Genomic DNA, 27,755 nt, shown 5'->3' with positions numbered 1-27,755 from the left:
AATTCTAAATAGTTATTTAAAAAATAGACGGAAAAATAATTCCTTTGAATCTCAGCTAACGATGAATATTAAAACTAATTTCACTTTTGGTCTTCCTCTCAACTTTTTCAGTAATATCTTCCATCAGCAACAGACAACCAGCATGGCCATGATTTAGCCATCCCACTGCATTTTGTTTTGAGTACTTTAAAGTAGTTGTATTTTGGAGACTGATGGCAAATATTCAATGAGATGCGGGGATGCTTTTTTTTTTTTTTATAATTTAATTATCTTTAGTCTAAATATTTAATTGAACCTCTTCAATAGTAAAGGCTTTCTCACACCTCTATGACTGTCAGTCTGGCTCTATGTATCAGTGTATATATAATCTTACAGGCCTATGAAACACCTTCTGAAAATGTCATGAAAATGGCACTGAACTTCTCACACCCACCCTTATCCTACCTTCAAGCTCAGGGTAAATCAGGCCTGCACAGCTGTGGTCTTGATGGGATTTCTATCAAGGAATTAAGTTTTATAAATGAACTAAATGCTCATTAATGGGTTTTTAATGTCTGGTTTTTCATAGTTTTTAAACATCTAATACAGCATTAGATTCAAAGCTCTTACTGTCTCCCTCCAGAAGAAACTAGTTATAATGCTGAGGACATTTGCATTACTACTCCAGATTAGACGGAATACAAATAATAACTAATTTTTTTGAGCTTCCAGAAATGCAGGGTAAAGTTCACTAAAGAAACCAATGTTGGGCTCCCTTTACACCTTGAAGAGATGTAAACCACCCTGAGAAGGGAATACATGTGTTGAAATCTAAAGCCAACAACAGCCTTAATGGGGAGTAATTATACACACAATCAAACACTAAAAACTATGAAGCTTCTGAAATACTTATCGCTTTTATTAGTACTGAGTTTTCTTTACCATCCAGGTTACTTAATTCTGTTCAGTACAGGCAACTTTCTGGCTTGTGTCTCCTTAGATCTAGGAGACCAATCTGGCATTTGACCCTTCCCTTTATGAATTGAAGTGGTTAAAATAAGGCATGTTGTTTCATTCCTCCTGCCTCATCGATGCCCTAAGATGATTACAGGTATCTCTCTTAAACATAATGGGACAAATGAAACCTTTTGCAAGCCAATGCAGCTCTGTTAATTAAGCTTTAATGGAATTAGTCACTGCTTTGATACTGACCCTTAGGCTAAGATTTTCTCTGCACCACAGAAGAGATATGGAAGCCCTTGGATATGTATATTCTGTTCTAACATGTCTATTGCTGTAAAAGTCAACTACTAATGAATGTCTATATTGTTGTTCTATCTTTTCTCTACTGATGCAACTGAGGGCAAACTTCTGAATTTTTGCCCAACTACAGTAAAGAATAGAATCGGTCTGGAAAACTTCCAGGGGTGAATGAAACAATATCTTCAGGTCTTTCCCAGCATTGGCAGTTGAATGAAATAGACCTTCTTCTTCCTTTGCGGAGCAAATTTACTTAAGGCAATCAAAGCTAAATAAACCTTCACTTGAATTTTTACAGTCGATATCTAACAGAGAAGTATAACTTTAAACTTAACCCTATCACCCAGAGAAGTACCACTGTCTTTACTGTACATCCATTCCACTTTTGTTGCAGTATTCACAGTCTTATACCTCCAAGGAGGCCCTCCAGTTCAAAGATCAAGGACCGCTCGGCTTATAAAACTATAATTAGGAGTGGTGAGCTGGGACCATTGCAGATTTCATATACTCCCTCTGCATTGGAAGAGTCTTTAAATCTGCTGGTTTACAACTTAAAGGAAGGGTTGTCTTGATTAATTCATTTGGTCGTAGTCCTGAAGCTGACAGGGCATCTTCCAGGAATTTGAGCCCCCTGGGATCCTTGTCATCAGTTTTTGAACGCATTTTTTTCGTATGTGTGTGTGGTGTTCTTATCTGGAAGTAGTCTGCTTGGATTTCAGCATTCATCTCGTAAGCACTTCAGCATTTACTGTTACATGAAACTGAGAGGTGTTTCTTTGTTATTGGTCTTCTATAAAGCATTTCAATCCAGTGACTTAATTCAGGCTGGAAAAACAGTGAAAAAAGCTTCTGGACCGAAGTCAGCAAAATTCAGGAAGCAAGTGTCCAAACGTGAAAGTTAAAACTGCATTCACTGGCTTCGGAGTTTTTAGAAAGAAATTCTAAAAATCTCATTTAGCTCCCTTGATGCAGGGCCGAAAGCTGGATCAGAACTCTCTCTGGAGAATAATCTCCGGAAAAGTCCAAGCCCTGTACTTTTACATCAGCACCTGCAAACCAGGTAAAACACTGTCAGGTTGTGAAAACTGCCTTGCGTGTCTCCAGGACAACTCTCCTGCAAAACCAGCCTCATGGAATTATGTCCTTCCTGTTTTATTACTACTTGTAAAAGTATCTTAAAGCCCCTGGGTAACCAGTGAGAGGGGCATATTTGGGAAAAGGCATTTCTGAGTGCTGAAGTATAGGTTTTGCCATTACCCCTGAGAATATAACTGAAGGACCAAGCTGTGGGATGTTTTGGTATGGTGCAGTTAGGAATAGCCCCCTGTATTAGATTTCTGGGAGGTACCACTAAGAAATGTGGCACAGCCTCACCCAATGGAATTACTTCTGGAATGAGATATTATTTGAGTAATGTGAATAATGTCACTAGGGCCAGGTCTATGATATGAGTAGATCTTCCTTTTCATATGAACCGAAGCCCTTTTAAGGGGAGAAATATAATCCTGAACAGAGGCTCTATTTACCACTTAAGCCCTATTTTATGGTGTAAGTGCTGACCTTGTACTGACCCTCAGTACAGGGCTGAATTTCACCCTACAGCGAAAATCTGCTGGCTAGAGTAGTGGATTAAAGAAATTGGGGCTAGACTTTTTACTATTTTCAAGACAATGAAAACAGGCTTATTTTAGACAAAAAATGTTTCTGATTTATGAGAATTTTAGTGCAGAAAGGGGCTATTTTGGAGAAAGTCTTGAGATTAGAATTTCAGTTATATTTTTGGCAGGAGAGCAAGGAAGCCATTTCATTAACTTTTCACTGGAAGTTATATATGGAGGGCATTTGTGTACACAGCTGGGCAGCATAAAACAGGAGGGCTTTGTGTGAAAATATCCTGAAATGAAATTTCATTTCTGTGCAACTTGGATCTGCAGTTCCTGGACTGCTGTGGCCAGTTTCAGATGAAGCCGTAGGAGGGCAGTGTTAGGCCCCCACACGTTTTCTTTTGCAGTCTATGCAGAAATAGTGAACAGACCACTGCTGGTCCCTGTACAAAATCAGTGTCACCTTTTACAGCTTTATGTCAGTCAGATAAGCTCCTGCCTGCTCCCATGTATCCATATGGCTGTAATCATCAAGTGATACCAAGAGATTCGTTTGTAAGGAACTCCAAAAGCCACATGCTGAGGCTGGTGTGAATTTAGCTCTGCTTTGACCTCTCTTCCCTCCAGATGGCTGCTAATCTGGAGCTAAATCACCACCATGGTGGAAGGAGGCCCTGGTCCGTGTGGAAGAGGCAGCTTTGTGCTGGTAGCTGTGCTGTGTAAGGTGGGAGCATCCCTGAGTTGAGTCACCCCTGGGAGTGTTCCTCATCACAGGGTTCTACATTTCTAAAGGCTTGACTTGTGTAGCTTACAGATTTCACAGGGCCCTCTTAATAATTATGCTTTATTAGGAGTCTGGAGAGAGATTTCTTGTTGGGGTATGATAGTCTGATTTTGCACATCTTGGTGGGGACACAGGCCCAAGAAGACATTTCTTTATTACCTTCAAGCTACATTGGTTGTTCTTATACACGTATATTCATTTTAATATTTTATATACTTTGTCATTTATGTCATTTTGTGCAAGTCAACAAAAGGTATATAGGTGGGGATAGTGCATGTGCTGGGGATTCCTGCTTTAGTGGTTTAGGGCAGAAATGAAGATTCTGCATCATCATCTGCAAGGTTAATTTCTTTTCAAAATATTTTGTAGACTTTGGCATGGGGAACTGTTTATCTCCATCCAAAACTGCCTCCCATCTCCAAAGACAAGCTCGTTCCTATGTGAAGAAACAAGCTGAGATAACTGGCTCCACTCCTACACAAAATAGGAGTCATTGTCTGGCTTTACTCCTATGTCCCTGGCTTCCCTTGTGTTACTTCTCATCAATACTAAGGTCAGAAAAACAGAACTACCTTTTCCTAGTGGTCGTTCATACCAGTTCTGGTTTATTTGCATGTGATGGTCTGATGCATACCCTCCAAACACGGATTTTCTCTTCTGTTGTGTGATCTTTAGAGATAATAGTCCTGAGAAACATGCTATACTATCAGAAAAGATTGCTGATATATATCCTTCACCTTGACATATCTTGGGATAGGTCCGTGATGATTTACCATCCTTGTTCACTCTCTCAGCACAGGGAATCTCTCATGTTGTCTACACCTAAGCTTAAGTGCGAAGTGCCTTAAGAGGTACAGAGATGTTTAGGACTTAAAGTCTAGCAAACCTGGAGCATGCATTTACTAGTCTGCTTCCCTGTTTACATTTCATTTGTCTTATTATAGTTCTACAATCCGTTAGGTGCTGTGGAGGAACTCGGGCCCTTCACCAAAAAAAAAAGCTTGTGGGATATGCAAGAAATAAAAGGAGAGGGCAAATATTCTGCTACTCATTAAAAAAAAATACAGTCTAGGGCCATGATCATGTAGATTTCTCTCCAAGACTGTACTGGCTTATGCAACATTATTTTTCCCCCCTTTCCTTTAACACTCATCAGTCTTCTGCTGCACTCGCGGCAGGGTGTGGGAGCGCAGCAGTGGGTGCAGATGACTTACTGAGAGGTAGAGGCATGAGTAGGACCACTTATGCTCTTCCTGCTGACACAATAAGATACAATCCTATATACGCAGCCTCAAGTTTTTCTGTAATACTCATCACAAGGCTGGTTTGTTTTCTGGTTTGCTTTGTGGAAAAAAATTTCCCTCAGAATGAGGCTTTGCTTTCTGCTTTTTGAAGCTTTGAGACAGAAGCAAAACATCTTCTTCCAAAAAATAAATAACTGGCAGCCAGATTAAAATCCCCTCTCCCTGCTATGATTAAACAGCTTCTACCATTGAAAGCCAACAAAATAGCAATAGGCATGTTATTTTGATGTTGACCCATTGCACTACCAGTCCATGACCTATTACTTAGCAATGCATTAGTTAAAAAAAAAAATGAAGTCTAGGAAAGGTACTAAAGCCACAGCCTAGTCTATATTTTTTGTTTATTTCTGATACTATGTGGTTCATCGTTGTTTCTTTTAGAAGGAACAAATAATCAATATGAAACCGTGAATAAAAATAACTTTTCTTTAACACTGGATGCTAAAAGAACATATAGTCTTCTTACTGTGCCTGATGGAAACAGTACAAGTCTGTTCTCCACAATTCGTTGTTTATTGGAATGCCTGAAATCTATACATGAGGTATTTTTAAAATATTTAAACATAGAAGTTAAGCTTCTGTTCCAGACAATTTGGTTCACCATATTCTAAAAATCCACTGTGTACCACAGAAGTGCTTCAAGCAAAGAAACAATAACAATTTTTTTTAAAAGCAAACTTCAATATATGATAAAACAATGTCAATATTCTTATCTCAAGGAAAATATGAGACACATTCAGCTATTTATTGACTCGGCTGCTGTACTAAACCTTCAAGGTCCAATTCTGCTCTGTGGCGCTTCAGAGAGAAGAGATGGCAACAGACCATGTTTGGCTTTTTCTGAAAGAGATTATGGCTGCTCCAAGAAGGAAACACTCAAAACATTGCTAATGATCTAGAAACTCTGGATGGTGTCTCCCCTTAGGAAGGGGAGAAAGAAAACATTGTGGATTAGCATCACTAAGTGAGATGAACTCAGGAACTTACAGGTGTGAGAGATGCCACTTGGCTACTGGAGTAGGTCTGGACGAGGGGATAAATAACCATATGGGGCTCTGAGGGCCCATGTCATTGGTCTTAACCTGCTCAGAGATGTGGACCAGTTAAAATCCTCTGTACCTTTATACCCCTTTTCTAAGGCACAAATCTCTTGTCTCTACTCTCTTCTGATGGGATAAAGATTCAATTCAGTTACGTGTTTGCTGTTTGCAAGCTAAAGTGCAATGCTATCCTGTAGGGTCAAACCCGGATCTCACTCAGTTGTATCACCCTCTGTAATGCTCGAACTGCAAATCATCAGCTTGCAGAGTTTTTACTGAGGTTAGCTGACACCTTGCAAGCAGAGGATTTTGGGTGGCCAGCCAAACAAAGTCTGCATGTTGGCCAGTCAGCTCTGCCTGAGCATGATTTTCATTCTGCGGAAATGCTGCATAAACAATGAAGACTGGAAGGCAAAGACATTAATTTAATCTACTTTATTGCAAACTGTCTTGCAACTAAAAGATCTAACGTACTATTAACTACATGAGCTTAAAATAGTGATGCACATTTTACAGATGACATAATAGTGGCTATAAATGAACCTCTTTCGCAATACCCCACTACTGAATGTTTTCATAATATGAGGTCACTTGTTGAATCTTCCCAAAATACTTTTGTCAGGATTAGAATATAGCTGTTCTCATTAAAAACTATAATTTACATTTAATCACAGATAATCAATTTTCATCATGTGCATCTTGGAAGTCTGTGCTTTAAGTTTCTAATTCATGTTGGTTTTTTGTGTGTGTATGAAATACAGTAAAATGACTCTGCTATGACCAGCAAACATGAAGGTGTAATAATCTGTGTGCTAACTCATTAAACGAGCTTTTTCAGAGAGAGATATATTTAAGAACCTTCCCTCTTTATGTGCACAGGGATATGCAGTAAGAAAACCCTTACAATCATATGTCTTTCTCTTCTAAAGTATTTTAATAAATGGAATGTAATATTTGAAATACCAGTATTTTGGTGCAAATGAGTTACTTGATACCTGTCATTTTTCAGCCTTTAAAACTCTCTGCCTGTTTTCTAGAACTTCTCTACTTTTGAGGGTCTGTATTTCATAAACTGCTGACAACTGATGGATGCTGTTTTATTCTAGGATAATACACTACCAAATCCAAAGATTCAGGGCTGATCTTTATTTGTGTTTGAGAAAATCAAACAAATAATCCAAGTCAGTAATAGCTTGAGTTAATAAAAATTTTCCATCAAAATTAAGATGATCCATACTTTCTAGTGGTTTCAGGTCAAATAAAACTTTTCCAGGAATGCAAGAATATCAGAAAAATTAGCTTTCAGATTACTTTAAAATTTGGTCTTTTAGGCCTTCCTGCTCCGTAAGCAAATGTACATGCATGTTTCGTAGAAGTCAAGTTATGGAATTTGTGTGGTAGGAATTCCTGGCCATACTTAAGCTCATAAGATATTCTTAAAAGCCTTTTTCTTCAAACAAGAAGTTTTAATAAATGAGAAATATCTCTGAACTCAAACCAATAACTAAGAACCAAGGAATGCAACTTACCTTTCTTCAGCCAAGAAATATTTTGCTTGTCATGTTCAAAACTTTCTGCTGGTTTGATTTTTACCTTGTCTGTGTTGGCTTCTGACATCTATGGGGGAGAAAAGAAATTTGGGATGACAAGTTGTTTTAAAGAAAGTTTCTGACAAAGAAATATATATGTTCTCTCTTTAGGTTTCAGCTATTATAAATTGTGCTTACTTGTACAGGCACACTTTTTCCTGCAGATTATTGATACTAGGTAATATCTGAGTCGTTAAGTTTTATGTTCTGTTCCTAAATGCTTTATCAATATTACAATGTTGCTGTTTGCAGACAGATTCTTTTGTAACGTAACCATAATTTACAGTATGAAATGAATGAGTGATATGCTTATAGCATGCTGGTAATAGATGTACATATAACACATAGATTCAGTCTGGCTAAAAAAAAGAGGCATCCAGGCTGCTGTTTGTTGTGGTTCAAAGGTGCTGTAAAGCCTGCTGTCAGAGAGGTATAATTATATAAATAATGATAAATATTTATAAAGATAACTTGTACCAAGTGTATCCAAAAAAAAGAGATCTCTACTGCCACTTGTGACAATTTATTTGCTGTAACGCAAAGAATCACATGCAAGTTACAGTACCTGAGGGTATTATGTATACAGTAGCTATCAGCCCGTACACTGTGGTTTACTTCCATTGCCTGCTAAGAATAAGATTAGGCTGTCCAGGCTTCTTCTAACTGCTTTATATTTTCATTGAATCCAGTTAGCTAAAGCATTTCTCTATTTTTACCTGTATCTCCCAACCGGGGGTGAAAGCAGCAGGGATCAGACGCCAAGGAGGAGTGCTTTCGGCCGAATCCCTCGCTCTGTGTTGATGTCCAGCATTCCCATACACTGACAAAACTGAAAGGATGAGCAGTGCACTCTCTGCCTGCCTGCTGTGTGGTGCTAGATTTGTCTTGCTGCCAGAATCAGACAACTTATTGCTGAGGGTTTTCTTTTTTTTTTTCCCTTTTTGTTTGCATGCACTCCTAGAGCTGTGTCGGGTAGGAAAGGAGGGGGGTAATCAGCATCCTAGCATTACTGGAGTGATTAAACAAAAAAAAAAACATCCAAAGCTTTGCAAGAAGAGAAATCGGTTTAGAAAGGTTATTACTGCAGTTCATAACCCTGTGAATCTGCAAGAAGAGGAAGAAGATAAAAAGGGAACCAGGAAATTAATAGCAACAAATCAGTAAAATGTGTCAATGTTTTTGGCTAAATGTAAGTTTAAAATACTGAAGTTATTCGAAAGGATGTAGAAAATTATACCCTGAATGTCTGTTTACAGCTGGCACTTTGACAACGAAATAATCTCATCCTGTAGGGAGCTCAGTGTTGTGATGCTTCTGAGCTCAGGAGGGTGAAATTCATCACCACCAAGGAGGGCAGGTCTGCAGAGATGAACAGTCACTATCTCCCTTGCAACAAGGTTGGGTGGTCTCTAGTGGAGAACAAGCCCTTGTGCTGGGTGGACTTGTCAGTAAGCAGCACAGTGGGTAAGGGGACACTTCATACCTTGAAGGCACCAAAAGTTTAAGGTTATTAGTTGGCATTAAAAATTCTCTTGCTGTAGTTACCAGCACTATTGCTGTAAAGTTAGTAGGAGTAGGGTGAAGCCTAAAGAGAGCAAGAACTTAGGATGCTCAAATGTTGCATCTTACTTTTTCTGTAGGGCAAGAAGAAAATATCACTCTGCTTCCCAGAACTGGATTTTGAAAATGGTGGTTGCAGAGCACATTCAGAATTACTCAGTTATCTTACTTTTTAAGCAATATTTACAAAATTTCAAGCAGCATTTGTCACTAGATACTATAATCCAAGATCCCAATGCTTAAGTGTGGCCAATAAATAATAACATATTCCCTCTGTTATGACAATTATCTTCCTCTACTCTCCCATCACATGTCATTCTTGCAAGAAAGAAATGTTTTCTTTCTTTTTTTTTTTTTTTTTGAATCTCCTGTGCCAACATGACTGAGATTCTTCTACCATCTTTAGCTAATTGTGAATTGCATGGTAAGTGCCTACTTACATCTCCAAATTGCAATGATTAGTCTTGCATGGTTTGAAAACCTATTTTAAGCAGAGTACTTTGGGAGTAATTGCAACCACAGGGGGAAAACATCTAGGGGTAATATTTTAAGATCTTTGTTCCGTTCCCCTTGGATGTCACTGTGAGAATTGTGTATCTTCAATTGAAGCTCCTGTCTTTTTCCCAGAAACGCTATTTTTTTTTCCATGTTGTTACACCTGCAATGCTTTAAATTTAATCATTGGTGTTGATTCTTCAGCTGGATTTGTCAGGGCAGTCTATAGAGCTCCTGCTGGGTCCTAATAAAATCAGCTAGGCTCCACATAGATCCATCTAGACGTATGTGATTGCGACTTGGACCTGGTGCTACTACACTTCAGAAGCACTGTTTAAAATGAAGATATGGATTGTTTTGAAAACAAACTAGAAAAAAAAATCTTTAGTTCATTTGGCACCACCTCCCTGTTTTTCTAGAGAATTTGTCAGAATCCTAATCTCTCCCAAAGACAGTAAAATAGACAAGAAAACTCCCTCCAAACCCACAGCCCTGAAAGCTGTTGTTGCTTGAAATAACATCCTCCTTTCCCCCTTTAGTCTTGTTCTTAAGAGGTTTTCTCACTTAAACTCTCCTTGAAACTAGAAAGAGCTAGGACTGAGGTAAATTCAGCCTCAAGGAGTGTAAGAAACCAGCTTCACTGGCAGCCCATTGCTAAATACATCCCCAAACCCAAGCAAACACAAGCCTACTTTATATCTGTGCTTCAACAAAGATAATACAGATTACTATTGAGATGACTACTTCACCTGCTGTTCTCAGCCGAGATGCCCTGTAGGACCCCTCTGAGTGTTGGTAGGAAGCCTATCTGCAGAAGTTACCTAACCTCAACCTCAGGAAACAGCCCACCAGTGAGTTAAGAAAACAATAAACAACTTTCCTAGTTGGAGTATTCATCATTGCTGATATTCAGTTAATGGTCCTAATGTTTTAAATCCAGGAACATTAAATGTAACCTTTCTCAATCTTGATCAACTTCAGTTTTCTACTGAGACGTGTTCCTGTGTGCTATTTTTTGCCTCTTTTAATTAAGTTATTTTGGATAAATGCATCAATATTTCTGTTTCCTAATCAATCTTAAAGCAGTTAGAGGAAAGGCAGGCTTGCCATGCATTCTTAGTAATGCCAGGTGTTGCAAAGCAAGAAAAAAAATATTATGAGAGAAGGTCATTAATATATTGAGTAAACTTGTTTCTATTAAAGCAATAATTGAATTTTTTAAAGCCCTGGCCCATTTTAGGCACCAAACTTTAGTTTATGGTTTGATAATTCATTTCACTTTTATTTTATAGGGTTTTTTATAACTGTTAAATAGCTATGGGCTATCACTTGTTCATTTTCCTTCCAGATTGTGAAATAGGGTATTTAAATGGAGGATAACAAAAAATAATCATAATGCCAAAATAGATGTGATATCAATCAATTGCCAGATAAATGTACTGAATCAAGTGCTTGTTGAGATTCAGGAGTGTATTTTTCTGGTCTGCTCAACTGGGAGTGCATTCAAGTCTTTACAGAGTTAGAGAACAGGAAGCATTAATAGGCCGTAATATCCATCAAAGCAGGGGAAAAATTTTGTTGTTGGTTCTAGCAAACATCTAAACCGTCAAGGCTTCGCCATGCACTTAATGTTAGGTCAGGAGTCCAGAGTCAGAACCTTTCCTGAGTTTAAAGGAGGATGTGTAACCACAGCTAGGAGAGTTTTGGGGTACATTTATGGGTACAGTATTTACAGCACGATACTTCACTACTCAAAGTGACTTCTTGAGGATGTGAACTGTGTGCCTAGAAGTTGAATTTTCCGGCGTGAATTTTCCACAGCACAACATTACATTAAGCAGTTATTTCTTTCTTGCACAACCCAGGTAAAATGTAGCCACTTGTCCACTGGCAAGTGGCGCTCTGTACCTTTGGAATACCCCACACTGCAGTAAATGTGGCCTAAGAAAAAAATAATCCTATGATGAAACTATGCCTTTGCTTCCTTTTACACCCTGGGGTGATCATTTCCAATAATAAAGTGAGTATAATGTGATGTGCCCTGTCAAAGTTAAGGAATCTCTTCTTGATCATGTATCTGTAGGTAGAATATTAAGTTGTGGGAACACGATATACAGCCAAATTATTCTGGTGATTGCATGTAAAATGCATGTTTTTTTTAGCCAAACCGTCATGTCCTGCGAGTGCTTCAAATGCAAAATAGTCTGTTTATAGAGACTACCTCAAACTGGCACTGACAAATGATCTATATGCTGCAGAGGCTCTGAGCAGTACTGAGACAGTAGGATTTTATTCTCCGTTGCTCTGCCTCTTAGGCACTCTAGATAATTTTTCAGTGACTGTGTCCTGCAAAGGGAGACATGAGGCTTTATTTCACTTTTCCACTCAGTGCCACTGTAGGTCAGTGAATGTCTGGGAACATGCTTAAACCAGAGAATGGAATAAAGCTTGAAAAGAGTTGCAAAGGCAGGTTAGGATAGAGCTTACCAATAAGGAGTAGATGAAGCACAAATCAGTAAGATTAAGAATGCTCCATATTTCCACTGAACAGTAAAGAGGGAGGCTTGGTGTTTTTAATCTTCCAAGAGGGTAAGAGGGGGGTTACTTGGTGTCTGTGCTAAAAAGTGATGATGGGGACAATGTTAGGAGGGAAGGGCAAGTGTGAAATGAAGTTGGAAGGATAAACAGTGTGGTGCTGGGATGGGGAAGGCAGAAAGACACAGCCTCTAAACCTGGAACCGCAAAAGCCCTATCCAAGCTGAGAAAGGGCCTCTGAATGCAGCAGTAGGATTTGGCCATCTTCCCTCCTACCAGCAGAAAACTTAAAGGCCCCAGTCAAAATCAAAGCCTAAACTTTATAATAGTTTTACAGTAGCCTACAAACTATGTGTGCTTTTACATATTCTGGCTTCAAGCAGAAAATCTCCCATGCTGTTTCATTCTGTCCATCATGGGCCAAATTCTCCATTACCTCTGTATGTGCTGTTTTTATAGATGCCTCTGTCTTTCCTTGCCATTTAGGTGAGTGCATTTGAGTGGAAAGTGCCTTAAACTCAAGAGCTTTTCAGAAAGTTGATATATAGTATGTTATGGGACAATTTTCCCTTTTAAAGTCTGTTTGATGCATTTGGAAAGGTGGGTTACAGAGGTCCCATGGGTGGACCCCTCCAGGCACTTGCTACAGATGTTTCTAGACAAATATTTTAAAGCCTCTTAGGCATTACAACAAAAATCAGGAAGGAGTTGATGCATGGAAAATAGAATAATTGCTTCAGTATCACAGTGTCTACCGGTATAAGGGAGACAGGAACGTGACCATCTCATAGAAAAAAATGATTCCTTTGGCACATGGGTGCAACCAACAGTAGTTTTATGTGAGTTTACAAGAGTTTGTGTAACAGGTATAAAAAATTAAGATAGTATCTTCATTACAACAGTGCATTACAACTTTCTAGAAACTGGCATCTTGGCTTATTATAAGGCCCCTAGTTTGATATTTTTACAGAAATTTTACAGAATATCAGGAGACCATTTACTCCTTGTTTAGCTTAATGCAGGGTTGACTTGCATCTTCTTGCTGATACCTGGACAACCTACTCTTGAAGTCCCATGAAGATACCCAGGTGCATGCCGTGTCCAGGGGCCTACTCTAACACTGGAGTATCCTGATAACAAACGCAAAAGCTTTTCTTGGTGTCTAACCTAACTCTTCCTTTGCTCTAGATTCAGCTGATTACCTCTTGTCCTTTCCGTTGTGCTTGTGCACAGCTGAGTTTTCTATCCCTTTGTGACAGTCCTTTCAGCAGATAAAGGAATGTTATCACATGTTCCTTCAGCTTTTTTCAACACATATTTAGATCACATTCATTGGCCTATGGTCAATCTTATGATCTTTGCTGGAGCTGCACCTTTCTGGTAACATGTTTAAAATCATTAAGTCATTAAAATGTTTAAAATCATTAAATGTTTAAAATCATTAAATCATTCCTTCTAAGACTTTGCCCATGTGGATTAGAACAGTGAGGTTACTGGAATGTCTTACAAGCTTTCTTCCTATTTATATATCCCCATATGATTATCTTATTTCATGACAGCATAAAATCGTTGACATATTTGGTTTATAATCTGTCCTGTTCCCCAGATTCTGTTGTGCTGCACAGCAAGGTTCTTTTTATATGCAACTGGTTATTTGTACCTAAGCATAGGATTGTGCAGCTTTGCTTCCTAAACTTTATCCCAGTCTTCTCCCTGGTGTATGAAGATATGACCATGCTTTCTTTAGCACTATTTGCAAGCCAGTTAGGTGCAACAGTGATTTGCTTCATCTTCAGTCACATGTAAAAAGCTGTTGGCAAGTATTTTTTAATGAAGAGGAATCTGAGCATTTACAGACTCCTTTGCCGACTGGCAAAGCTTGACAGCACCTCCCTAAACAGCACTATCCCAGACAAGATGTCAGTGAAAGCAATATGCTTTTTAAACAGAGAAAACTGACTTAAGTGTTTTTCCTTCATGCTTTTAAGTAAGCTGCTTCCCAACAGTGGTTGAGATGTGGCTGCCTTCTCGGAGGTGAGAGGCAGGGGTTTTGTCTAAATTACTCTTATAAGAAAAAGATGAAATTAGACCTCTACCTACAAGAAGATGTCAAGGGAACTTGTAGCTGCCTTGAGCTCAGCACTACTATTTCTCATCTGACTGTTACTGAAATGAGTGTCTCCTTCTTTTGTTAAACTTGTTCGCCTTTGTTTAAAACTTTACCAGGCCAGAGAGAAGTCAGCAGTAGAGAGAAAGCAGCAACTTTTCTCTTAGGTAGGGTCTCCCTGGGGTACAAGAAATCTCCTTCTCAAGGAGATTTCTACAAGGTTAAGCTCCTTCTGGATGAATATGTTAGCTTCTAGCTGGAGCAAAACAGGTCTAACAGGAGAGATCAAGAACTCACCCTAAAGGAACTGATAGGTTGGTGGTTGTGGGAGTTACTTGGGATCTTTCTTGCTAATGCTTCTGTGAGATGCTTTGTAAGGTCTGTGATTTGGACTAGCAAGATAAGAAAACTTGTGAAGTGTTAAAGTTTGTGGAGGAGGAAATACATTTCTTTCTGAGCACATAGAACTGCAACTGAAGTCAATGTGAGCTCTTAGAGTTCAGTACCCTGAAAATAGGGCCTGATGTCTAAATGAAATTGGACTTCAAAAAGAAAAGTAGTTTTCTGACCCTTTTGGAACCAAAATGAAGTATTTATTCTATTTGATCAGCTATTCACAAATGATGCCTTTGTATCTTTTGTAACTACAAACCAAATTTAAAACTGGAAGCTCATCTTTGATGTTATCTGCAGATAGGATAGAGCTTTGAAGCACTAACAGAGACTAATTGGAACAGAATACCAATACAACTGAAAATTAATGGAAAACACAAGAACTGTTTGGAGCGCTATCAGTCTAAACTAGAGCCATTTATTTTCAAATGCTATAGAATTCCAGGAAACAAGTGCAGTTCTCTGGACTGTAGATGAAAGAGGAGAATTACTTGATTCAGTGTTGCACAATACCTCAAAAATAATCATAGGGCTTGAAATTATTTGTATTTATTGTATTTTTAAGTAGCAAATTCTTTCAAATGTATTGCAGGCTGGAGGAAGATGGGGAAAGTGTGTCACAGGTGAAAGGATATCAAATTCATATTTTCATTTGAATCAATCTCTTTTTACCTGTTTTGAGGACATCATTTCTTTCCATCCTGAGCTTGAAAGAATTTGTCAAAGTTACTGGAAAGGAAGAAAAAAGTAGTAGTGCTATATATAGAAAGCATACAGATGAGAATATAGCAAAATTATACCTGCAATCAACCCTAGACCTGAGCATAGGTAATAAATCGCCATCGGTTCTAGCAGTACGCAAGTGATGGAAAGGAGAGTTTCTATCTCATACGCCAAGCCTGCTCTGATGCTCTGTGAGGTTTGGTCAGCTCACGATGAGACAAACCAAGAAAGGGAAAGAGCAGAATGGAAATGTACTTTAGAGTTATCTTGGGGAACAGTTTGCCCTTTTGCAAGTTCAGGCAGCACCTTAGCCATGCTGCTTTGCACTGTGGGCAACCTCAGATCCTAAGCTGGGATGATCCTTTGCAAGTTTGCTGAAGTAGCAGAAGTGAGATGTGTATGTTTGTACCTGTCCTTCTAGTAGTGTGTGAAGGCAATGTGCTCTCTAGATCTGTGCAAGAAACCCTTTTGATAGTAAAAGAAAATGATTCTGGTTGCTTAGCCAGGTAGTCTGATATTAAGCAATGCCAGAACTGGGGTTGCTCAGGCAACCTTTTTTCTATTCCCTCATTCATTAACATGGTAGGTGATCATATAATTGAAGCTACTATTTTTTAGTTTAGGCCATATCTTTGTTATAGACAAGTATTTGTGCAACACAGCTTGCCCAGCCATGGAGAGCCCAGGGACAGGGTTTCAGAGTTTATCAAATACTGTGCATGGTTTGCTGAAAATGAGGAGCAGGAGGTACGTGGCCATTCTGAGCAAATAACCTGTCAAATGTGAATGAAATCTCCTTTAAGGAGAACTGCTTGCCTGTAAGGTCCCAGCATGGACACCCTCTGCCTTCTTGGGACAACATTTCACTCTCACAAAGGGTTACCCAGGCAGCCCAGTCTGTTTACCCATAGCTCTACTTAACTGTTTCATTAGGTCGTATTCTCACACTGGGCAGCATCTCTCTGACCAAACAAGTATCCACTGACTTCTGGGGAGTCTTCATCTTGGTTTACTCTTAAACCATCATCTGTCCTTGTCGAAATTGCAATTGAAAATACTGTTGGTGTCATTGTCTAAAATGTTTCAGACCACTGATCATTACTGTTCTATTTTCTCAACTGCTTTGCTACCTAGTTAACAAACCAGCTTGTTTTTAACTAATCCAGTAGTGACTGTATTTTCAAATGTTACCTAGGTGATAAAACATGGGCTTTGTCTGGGGTTTTGCTTTGGTTTTGTTTTTGTTTGGTTGGGGTTCTTTCCTCAAAGGTCTCCTTCTACTGTGCAGTTTAGATGAAAAGCAGTTTAAGACTTCTTCAACTGTGCTTTGTTTTCTTCTTGAAAGCAAGATGTCTCTGTTACATGTAACACTAGAAAGTAGTACAGTATCAGCAGTTTTTGTTTTAATGCCTATTGCTTTTTCTTCTTGAGAAGCTGGAATTTTGCAATCCTGTTAAGTGCTTGTTTTCTCCAATAAATATTCTGTGCTATTGCTATATTTCAGTTGTTAGGTTTCTCAGGGGACAAAGGCAGTAAAGAAAGAAAATGAATAAATAAACCACTCAGTCTTGAGTGTCCAAAAATATTGCAGTATCTTGATTTGAATAATCGCAAATTGAAACACTTTATTTGGGTACATTTCATCACATTGAAAGCTTTACATGCAAATCTAAAGTCTGCCGTTCCCTCCAATTCTTTGAATGTTTTCATTGCTGATCATTTGGTTTGTCTCTTCCAACAAAAGGAGAAGTCTACATGTTATTCATTAAAAGTTAACTCCTCTTGTATTAATGTAAAAAAGATGACCCATACAATAGAATTGAGGCCTATCTTCCCACATTTTTGCAATGATTAAATAAGATCCCGTGATTTTTCTTCTTTTGTTTTACTGCAGGAACAAGAGAAATATCTACATTTGTAAATCTGTTTCAGAATATTTTAAGCTGCAGTTTCCTTAGTCTTAGCTGGAAATACTGAAAATAATCTAATTAAAACCAGCAACAAGCCCCCTGCTCTTAGTACTTTCTTAGGAAGTTAAACTTGAGGGGTGCTTAATGCCGTCATCCCAAATGGGAGCACTTTAGTGAACTTCTGTTTCTAATTAAACTCCAAAACAAAGCCAAGGGTCAGTGAAGTCTGACTTGTCTTGACATTGAGCATGCCAGAGGGTTTGTTCGAATTGTGTCTTTGGTCCAGATCTGTTTCTTTCCATGTCTGATCACAAAATCAAGGAAAACATCACTGGCAAACTTGAAGAATGGGGTGGAAGAACCTCATTCTTACTATCCAGCCAGGTCCTGGCTCTTCACACAGGCTGCTCTCCATAGCCTCCCTTATGCCTAATCCTTTATTTCACGCCCCCATTTCCTTTAGTTTGTGTCATGATCTAAAACCCTGCTGACACCAAATACACTGAAGAACTCAGGAGCACTTCTGAACATGCTCAGATACACCTGTATCACCAGGTGTGTCCCAAATACATGGAAAAAAGACCCAAGCCCATTGATTGGATAGGGTGGTGAGGTGCATGGAGGGAGCTGGTGGGGTTTGGGGCTGCACTGTGCATCAGCACAGAGCCTGACGCAGTCCTTGGAGGTTATGATGAGTGACATGAGTACATTGTAATGGGGGCCTCCGAAGGCTCTCATTGCCTGGCCCAGCTCGTTCAACAGTACTTAATTTTTAACATGTGGAAATTTCTGAAATATGCATCTTAGAATATCTGCTTTGCTCGCCTAGAAAGCTTTAATAATTAATGGAAATTCAGAGTTGAGGTATAGTAATGATTTATATGGGGAGCTGTCTTTACACAATCTGCTCTCAAAGCTTTCTAGAGTATTACTCTTAGTGTCTAATTAACTTCCGAAGAGTGATACCGCTCCTTTCACTACACTGATTGATCAAGAGCTTAACTGCAAGTCATATTTTCCAAGTGATTCCCCAGTGTCTTCTCAGCTTTTATGAGTTCTTGCTGAGGAATGAAACTGTCTTGGACATCAAGAACTACTTTCAAGTTTTCAGATATAATACCTTAGATGTCAGGGTGTTCCTGTTGCTGTTTAGCTCACATAGCCACAACACAGAAATTTCTAGTCTTTAGATATCACTTCGTGAGCTAAATATTTTTCCCAGTAGAAAATCTTCCTGGATCATCTTTCAAAGTATGACCATTCTTCGGGATTCACAGCAATAAAGATACGCTAATATACACTAATAAAAATTCAAGTAACTAATGATAGTTTACAGCTGTGGTATTACAAGTACCAGCTACTAGTTAAAGACTTTGAAAATACAGGATCATTTCTTTATTCTGTTGTATGCATGGGGAGTGATCTGGGTAAATCACTGTCATTTTCCTCATCTGTAAGAGAGACAGTGATCATACATTGTGATCTAGTTATGAAAAAGAAACCTATCGATACTTAGGACTATTGTAATTACTACCATATCTGGTTTTAGACTGTTGAGCATTTTAGTTTTCTAAATAAAAGCTGTGTTAGAGTGAAAAGACAGCCAACAGTAATAGGGAAGGTCTCATTGCACCTCAGGACTTCTTCTTACTGCCACTAAATTTTGGCTGTTGAAAGAGATCCAGCACACATCTTCCAGAGCTTTCACTCTCTTTTGAAGATTGCATCAGTCTATTCACAGAATCCTTTTAGGGTCACCAGAGGATGCATTGCAAAAATGCGCATTTTCTCAGTATTTATTTCTCCTGTTTGTTCCACCACTTTCCTGTCCCTTGCTCATGATCTCAATAGATCTCTTCGTTTTTGGCACAAGTTGCGTTGTTGTAAGTAACCAAAGCATTTTATAAGGGTTTGCTCACCCATAGCTATGTTTACATTTGATATTGGCAGCTCACCATCAGCTGGTGAAGCAGACCTCAAAGTGAGGCAGTTCTTCACAAGCATCCCTGTTCCTCTTGGGCTGCAGGTGGGCTATCCTGACCCCAGGAGATCATATTACCACTGATACATTTCTTCAAATATATCAGGTTCTAAGATCTGCTTTTCTTAACCAGTTCCTTCTCTGTTTATGGTGGTGAAAGAGTTGCTCTTAGACTAGTACTGGCTGTGCCATGTTTTCCCAGCATATTTTTTTTATCTTTTACAAAATGACTGTGCCTTCACCTTGCATCTGAGGGTTTTGCAGTGATGTCACTGGTTTTGGAGACAGTGTGCTCAGGCTCATCTGTACCTGACAGCTACCAGATTGAGAGTATCTACTTTCTTAAGATCCAAATATTCCTTTGACAGGATTAATGGCCCCACCTTTTAAGAAATTAGCTATATCTCCATTTCCTCTTTCCATCCAAACAGCATTTCTGATGATAATAACATCAGCCAGAGCAAAAGAGGAGATAAAAGCACTGGTGGCAGAGTTCCACGTGTGCAGGAAGGTGTCATAAAGACTTGGAAGGATCTAAAGTTTGTACCAAAATTAATAACTGGCTTTGTCATTTAAATCAGTCTGGAACCCTAATCTATTTATACAGTACCTTCATCAGGAAAAAGCTAGTCTGAGGGTGTTACATTAGGACTTACTAACAGTATCTATTTTCTATGGAACTAGAGGTTGATAACAACTCAGGCACTTTGGGTTTGTTTTCTTTCTTCCTTGTATGGAGTTTTGTTGAATGTTCTGATCATTCTGGTTAGGTGTAAGTGAGTTTTGGGGCTGCTTTGACAAATCCCTTACGCTGGAGTTCCCCAGCGAGAGCTATATAGGGACAGATACACGCGTTGGTATAGCATTTCTTCCATACTGAAACATTCAGACTTGATGCAAATTACAGCAGTTATCCTATGATTGTTTCAACTAAATTCTTACCTACTTTGCCAACAGGAGAGAATGCAATATTTAAAAAAGAAATAAGGATCTTCCTCAAACATTTGTCTTGTTTAAAAAAAAAATAAAAATAATTTTGACATCTGGGTATCAATTAATACTTCATCCTCCCATTTGTATTATTACTTTCAGAAAGAAACATTTTGTCATGATAAATATGCTAGGTACAGGTGGAACACAAACATAATTAATTCCAGATAATAATTCTGGGGTTGCCCAAGGTTCTGTGCTGTCTTAGCACTGCTCTTATGGAAGGATAAAACTAGGGCTAGCTTTTCTGCAGGTTTTATAAAGCTAATCTTCTGTGAAAATCTTACCCCAAATCAATTCAACAAATATCGCCATACTAGAAGAATTGTATGTATGTTTCTTATATGTAATACATATGTCATAGTATTGGCAGAAACCCTTTAAATATCTGTATCCTAAAACAAAAGCTTCCAGATTATGGCGTGGCAGCCATAGCAAATAGACACACACAGTTTTGGTAGGTTCCTGTTACTGCTTCTGATGCTGCCTCCAGCTTCTGAGCTACTACTACTGGTTAAATATTGTGAACCCCTCTGCAAAAATGTGTTTTCCAGGTAACAGTAAATATTAACTCATGTAAAAAAACTGATGTCTTGATATAGATAACTGTATCTCCTGATGCAGATACCTTGTTTATCAGGTTGATTTCCTCCTTGTGGTATAGCATAGAACTGCCTCGGCTTAAAAACAAAAAATGGAGGAAAGGAGGAAAACCCTTGCAAATCAAGGCATACAGTTGTATGTGTATTGGAGTGCATATATAAATCATCTTGAAATGCTCACAATCCTATTACAGTAACTTTAATAACAAAATATATTGCCCACACAGTGTGATGTTAAATGTGTGCTATTCTTTAGAGGAGAAGAGCTGCAGACAGTAATATTTAAATCATGGGGCTTCTCCAGGGTGAAGCTACAGAAAAGCTGATCAGTAAAGCAAGAAATCACTGCTCTAGTGTGTGTAAGGGAAAAAGGTAATAGGGATGCTGCTACCTGAGGAAAAGGGCAAGTCCTTTTACAGATAAGGGAAGAGAGAGCTGTGAGGAGGGAAAACCATGTGAAGAAAGATTGCAGTTTTTTAAAAAAGTGGAAAATTATTTAACATTGAAGTTGTATCTCAAGCTAGTCTCCTCTATCCCAAGACCATTGCACGTTTGTAACCTCAACTTTGCAGACCACACTGTTTCTCTAAGATAACAAGGGTATGCAGATAGAAAGAGGCACAAAAAATAAATTAGAAAAGGATTTCTTTAATGCTTCTAATAATGTATTTGGGCATGATTATCATAATGAATCTTGTAAAAGGAATTCACTGTTTCCTCTTTTATATGATGTATTTCTGACCTTAACCCACTGGATATGAGATTCCTATTCAGCAAAGGTGCCCATAATGGAGGGGCAAGAAGGATGATCAGAGTTCAAACAATAGGGTAAGAAACGCAGAGTAGTGGGAAGAAGCTTCAATTTTTCCCATAAGCTGGGGCATAGAAGATACTGCAGCCTCAGCTCTACAGTATCTTATGAACAAACAAATTATGCATGAGTTTGCTCAGGGGACTACTCAGCTACTCAACAATAATGGGTAATTGCCCTCACAAACTTATCCTCATATCACTCATACACACCAACACTTATACTGAAAAGAAAAGACGCGAAGAACAAATTTCAGTATAAAACACATTATTATTATGAAAATGACACATTTCCATTTAACCCTTTTCTAACAAAAAGAACTCGCTGCATTTCAAAGAAAATGGGTCTAGGAAATTTTAAATGTTAGTCTCAGTATTTTCCCTTGGAAGGCACGCTCAAGATTGTTTTACTTGGCACATTCTGTACTCTTCATTGTAGCAAAGGCTTGCGGGTATCTAATGACACAATCACAGAATGCCATAGAAATTTGGAACAAAATCCCCATCTTCGATACAATTCAGCAGATTCACGCCATATGGAAATCCTGCTGTTTAATGTAACACCATTAAAAGCCACATATTGCTAAATTCATCTCTCAAAGATTTCTGCAAAAGTTGCAGGAACAATATTATTTCTGAGTTTTTAACCTTTATTCAGCCTCCAGCATTCCTAAGAGTCAAGTGCATGTTTCATAACTGGAAATCCAACTACTTCATATGCTGGTTATATTTTGATTTCTCAAACATACGTAGTAATATAATGGCCTTGCCCCCTTCATAAAAAACTAGTAAGTTACAACTTGATCAATAACTGGGAAAGAAATGAACCAGAGCTAGAGCTCAGTGTCCTAAATTATGATAAATTCATTTTAATTTATTCTATACATCTTCACCATATGCCTCTTATTCCTTTTGTTTTCCATACACTTTCAGTTCTAAGTGGTAAGTTCCCTGGGTCTAAGATTGTGTTAACATTTTGAATTGTGAAACCCTTTGGTATTTCTGGACTGCAAATGATATCATTGACAAAGCTGTTTGCTGCACAGCTCCTCATATGCATTTTCAGTCCATCCCTTTAGGAAAATCTTTTACTGGGTGCAGTCGTTAAGGATGCACAATGCAAATCGGCAGAAGGAAGTTCTGGCTGCTGTGCAAATTCTTTACCCAACATTTTCAACCATTTCTGCATAGATCTCAGCTCACTGGGCTGCTTGTAGGTGCAAGGATTTCCCAGCTTCATCTGCTTGCAAGAATTGTATCAGAAAGGATGCAGAACTGATAAAGAATCCAACCCCTTGCTGCAGTGTGTTTCCCCCAAATCCTCCTGAAATCTGAAGCAATGTTTCTATCCAGTGTGAGAATGTGACTAATACCACCACAGAGAGACACCATGGAAATGGAGTGTGCATGCTGTTTGCTGTGCTAAAAGAAGTATCTTTAAACTCATAAGTGTCTCGTGTAAGCACTTTGTACAAGGGAGCTTGTAAAGGCACCTGAGAAAAGCCCTACATGAGCTGCCTTTTCAATCTGAACCTATTTCAGATTTATCGATTTTTCCATGTCTAAAGCTGGGGTTGGGATTTACATGAGAGTTGAGGCCAGCGTCTCCAGGGGTGGCAGACTCCCAACGAGCCTACCTTTCCAAATGCTGGGCCCTCCTGAGCACATGGTGGTCACAGGTGTCTAGAGAAGGGCCAACATCATTCTGAAAACATCATTCAGGAAGGATTCAAAATCTCTTCCAGGTCAACAGGAATAATGGCAGGTAACTCAGAGCCTGAGGGGTTTTGTTAGGCTTCTGTTATTCATACAGCTATGTCAGGAAACAGCAAGATAGGTTGGGACCAACACCTCCAGGAGGTGACTGAGAAGTTTAGAGAGGAATGAATGTACTTAAACTAGAAGAGGAAATGCAGGTAGGTGTCTATCTTTTGTTTGCAAATTCATGGTTTACAAGAGCATTGCCCCTGTTCTAGGTGGCCAAACTTATTCTGGTAAATTCTGAGTAGAGCTTTACACAGCTGCTGACAGCCTTGTCAGTCAGGGTTTCAGCTCCAGAGCTGGAACAAGATAATTACTCTCACTTTGTCAATACAAGCAAAGTGGGCTTTACATCTCTTTAGGGAAAACTAGCATAGCAGAAAACAGTTATAAAGCAAAGAATAGCTCTTTTAATAAGATCAGCATACTCTAAGTTGCAAATTACCTGGATGAGAGAGGAGCACCAGTCCTAGAAACCTTCCCAGATTCTGGCTGGTGCACATCTAGCTAGTCAAAACGCATCTCTAGCAGGAACCAGTGAAGCTGCATTTGAGGGCTATGATGACATTTGTATGTCCCTAATATATTTATAACTTAGGACAGAGTACCTGTGCGTATGTCTCACATTTTTTTTTTCCCTAGTAGATACCCTGAGATTTAAGCAGGTGAAAATGTGTCCACAAAGGACCATAAAGAAGAAAAGGAGTTATAAGGTAATGCAGCAAGAGCACTGATGCATGGTTATTGAAAGTAAAAATGGTTAACATGTGGAAAGAGGTATATAAATGACTGCTAGCCACTTTTTCAAATGTCTTTCCTTGTTGCTCTCAGCAATATCACTGAATATGATCAAATCGTTTTTCCGCTCCTTTGCCGCAGTAACTTTTGCAAGTTAACAGCCATCTTAAAAAGAGGGCACAAGGTCCACAACAGATAATGCACGTTCTGTTGTGTGATTCTCAAATGCTGTTGGGGCTCTTGATGTGGGAGCTTAAAACCACTCACAGCTGGCTTGCCTTTGCCCCCACTGGTGTCAGTGGTTGAGTGCCTTGGGGGGCTGTGTGTGGGCTCCCAGGTCTGCTGATGGGAGCCTGCAGGATGAGGCCATTGGCTGCAGGTTTAGTAGCACCCAGCATGCTTCAGTTCCCCATGTGTGAGCATTGGTATGGTTTTAATTTATTTTTAAGAACACAAAGATACATGATTTAAATATTGTGAAATCCTGTATATATTTTGGCTCAGTCAGTCATATGCCTGTTTACTCACAGATTCCCCAAAATCTGCATTTCCTCAGGCGTTCATGTCTTTCAGATCCTTTATGCTGCTTTTTCTGCCTCAGTTATTTCTTAACACAATGCTGACTGCTTTTCCTTTGGCCCATTGAAATATGGCCTTTTCTGTTAACCTTGGTTTTAGCATACATGCTCTGGTGACCACTGCTGGACTCCCTAAACACAAGGCCAACAGCACTTATTACCAAGGTGAGCAACATCTCTCTGCCATCCACCTGTGGAAATAAACCCCAAAACAACCAATTGTGAGCCATAGCATAATCACAAGCTGAAGAATGGCAAATGAACCCTGGCTGTTAGCTGGCTGTGGCTGAGTGATGTAGGTTTGTGTCCTCCCAAGACAAGAGCAGAGTCAGAGCTTTCTAACTTCCTGTGCAAAAAAAACATTTAACTAAAAACGTGCCACAGTTTTAAAGGGGATTGTGAAACATTTTCCTTCTTGGGTCTTTGCAGAACAGGCTTATGCTGCTGGGTACTGAAAGGCCTGGATTTTTGATTGTGTTTTGCTTGGAAGTACCAGATCAGGAGCACAGGCCGATCGCCGAAGGATTGGGTTTCCCTTCCAGGGTACAGGCACCCACCTTCATACCTGGGTCTCAGCCTCTCCATATCATGCTTATCATGGTTTCTTTGCTGCAAAATGGGCAAATCTTTTCCTCTCCTTTCTCTTCAAATGTACCATCTTTGGGACAGCACTGTGTGCCTGTGCTGCACCCCATATAATAGCATGCTGCTTTGGGTTGGAACATCTTGATATGTTAGTAACTAACATAAATCTAAAAGGTTGAAGGCTTTCAGTTTCTTGGGAAAAGTGGACTGCAGGAGAAAGCACACCTGCAAACTTTGCTAAACGCGCTCTTTTCCTGTCACTGAGAAACCTATGTCATTGAATTCCCCTTTCCCTTTCTTGCCACAAAGATCTTTTAATAAATAGCACAAGTTTAGGGTACTTGCATTATCAAAGAGATTGCAGTCCTGATTAGGAAATCCATTTAACCTGGTGTCAATTGGCCTCCTTGATGTGACAATACTCCAGTCCTGGGAGAGTGGGCAGGCAGGGCCCCAGTCAAACTTTCTGGAGGAATAACTTGGTTTAGGAAGAAGCAACGGCATTCCAAATGGTCAAAAAGCGAGGGGAATGTCTCAGCGGAGCACTGAAGGGAATAGATGCTCATGCTAGTGATGAGATTTTATTTTAATTATAGTGATAAACCTTTTAATTTTGGTGTACAGCATCAGCGGCTTTAAAAATGAAATAAAGGGTTTGTGACTAGCGAGAGTCCTTGGTGCTGCTTCCAGAGCATTGGTTGGGCTGTTATTAAAGCCCTGCCAATGGCTTCAAGTGGAACAGCTAATGTTTCAAGTGTTCATAAATAATTGTTTAATGTTCCAAGCACTTTAAGAGCAGGTTTTAAAAACTAGCCTTGCACTGATTATTTCCGCTGCTGTAAAAACATTCTTCCAACAGTAGCTTTGTCTGCTGCTTAGAGGTTTCTGTGAAAAGAAAAAAAGAAAACAACCACCATCCTTTGTGAGTTGATAGAGGGGGATGCACCATGTGTTGGACCTGTAAAATAAAAAAGAAATGAAAAAAAACCCCTAAACCTAGCAGATTTCCTTTCTAAAACTGGACAAAATTTGGAATAGCTTTGTGGTACTGTGTGAGCAAGGCTTTGAGCATGGCTGCTGTTAGAGAAGTGGTGATGGCCCATTTCTGCTGCTTTGGCTGCTGGAGGGGTGTGCTGGGATGGCACTGGGTCTTAAGAAGGTTGTGGATTGTCTGAATTTATTCCTATAGGTGATGCTTTTAAGGCAAGGCTAGAGGTGATTTTGCTGTATCCAGGAAGCCCTTGGTACTTTTAAACACAGCACAAGCAGAGCCAAGGACTGGGCTTGGGAGCCTAAAGAAAAAATGGTGTAGTAAAAGCAAAGGGACAGAAGCCTGGGGAGCAGAAATATTTGGGAAAGGTGGAGGCTGTTTGGATGCACACAAACCAGAGCTGCTGGGCATGGGAGGCATCCTGGCCCTGCTCTGCTTCCCTGATTTGGGGGAGCGGGATCTGGCCTCAGAGAAGAGGTAGATCTGGCAGTACCCCCATTGTCACTTCCATACTTACCATGGCTGTAGAAATTGTTGTGGGGAGAGAGTGAAATATTCAGCTTCAGATGGTCACTTTGAACAAGGTTTGTACTCTTAACTAATGAGTTTGGTTGCTCAAACCAAGTTAGGTTTTATTTTTTTCCTGTTAAAATCAGAGGCGGGGAGAGTAAGATAGTTTTATTAATAATCATTCCATAATAGTAATATATGCAGGAAGACACACTGACTACTTCTGAGCTGAACATTCACAATAGTTCAGAGAATGTTTTGGTTTGGTCCCTGTAACTTTCTAGGTTTTGTCTGCATGCTTTTCCACAAGTTGGTGCTTTAGTGTTATTTTGCTGTTGTGCATATCACGTTCATTTCTGATGGCTGAAATCTTACTTTAAATGGTAAATTTTTCCTTAAAATGATATATACAAGTCAGGTTGCCCAGAGAAGCTGTGCAGTGCTCAAGGCCAGGTTGGATGGGGCCTGGAGCAACCTGCTGTAGTGGAAGGTGTCCCTGTCTGGCAGGGGGGCTGGAACTGGATGAGCTTTAAAGTCCCTTCCAGTGGAAACCATCCTATAATATTATAAGTATGTGTTTATAAGTATCTATAGAAACATATACATGCGTAACCTTATGAAGGATAGTCACAGAAGTATCAACCTCCATGCAGATGAATGTTTTCAAGTTTGAGCTCAAGCTCTCAGCCCTCCTATGAGGTTTAACTACCAGCTCTTCTGCTGCCAAAATACATTTCTTTGTTTTCTATTCTAATTTGGAGATAAAAAGCACGACTTTTATTTTCTCCGTTTATTAGAACTAGATCATGCAGAAAGACTGGAAGCTTGTGCAAACACCGGTTACCACTCTGTCGTTTTCTCTGGTTTGGTGGTTGGTTTTGGGTTTGGTTTGTGGTTTGTTGGGTTTTTTTTTTTTTTTTCTTTTT

General features: G+C 39.3%; 1 long non-coding RNA gene across 4 annotated transcripts in view; it reads left to right on the top strand.

Moving 5' to 3' along the window:
* LOC136018205 (uncharacterized) overlaps positions 1–26,260 on the top strand; it is a 45,561-nt gene extending 19,301 nt beyond the window's left edge. Inside the window, exons 3-5 of one of the 4 annotated variants that reach the window (XR_010614293.1) lie at positions 24,073–24,140; positions 24,844–24,908; positions 25,173–26,260. This is a non-coding gene — a long non-coding RNA (uncharacterized LOC136018205). Of the gene's footprint in view, positions 1–3,470; positions 3,568–3,996; positions 6,932–24,069; positions 24,141–24,843; positions 24,909–25,172 lie in introns of those variants that run through there. The other 3 variants (XR_010614291.1, XR_010614292.1, XR_010614290.1) reach the window with 3 other exon arrangements.
* The last annotated feature ends 1,495 nt before the right edge of the window (positions 26,261–27,755 follow it).

This window comes from Lathamus discolor, chromosome 7, assembly GCF_037157495.1.
Source record: "Lathamus discolor isolate bLatDis1 chromosome 7, bLatDis1.hap1, whole genome shotgun sequence".
Taxonomy (NCBI): Eukaryota; Metazoa; Chordata; class Aves; order Psittaciformes; family Psittacidae; genus Lathamus; species Lathamus discolor.
The sequence above is the reverse complement of the archived record's forward strand: the minus strand, read 5'-3'. Positions and strand labels throughout refer to the sequence as shown.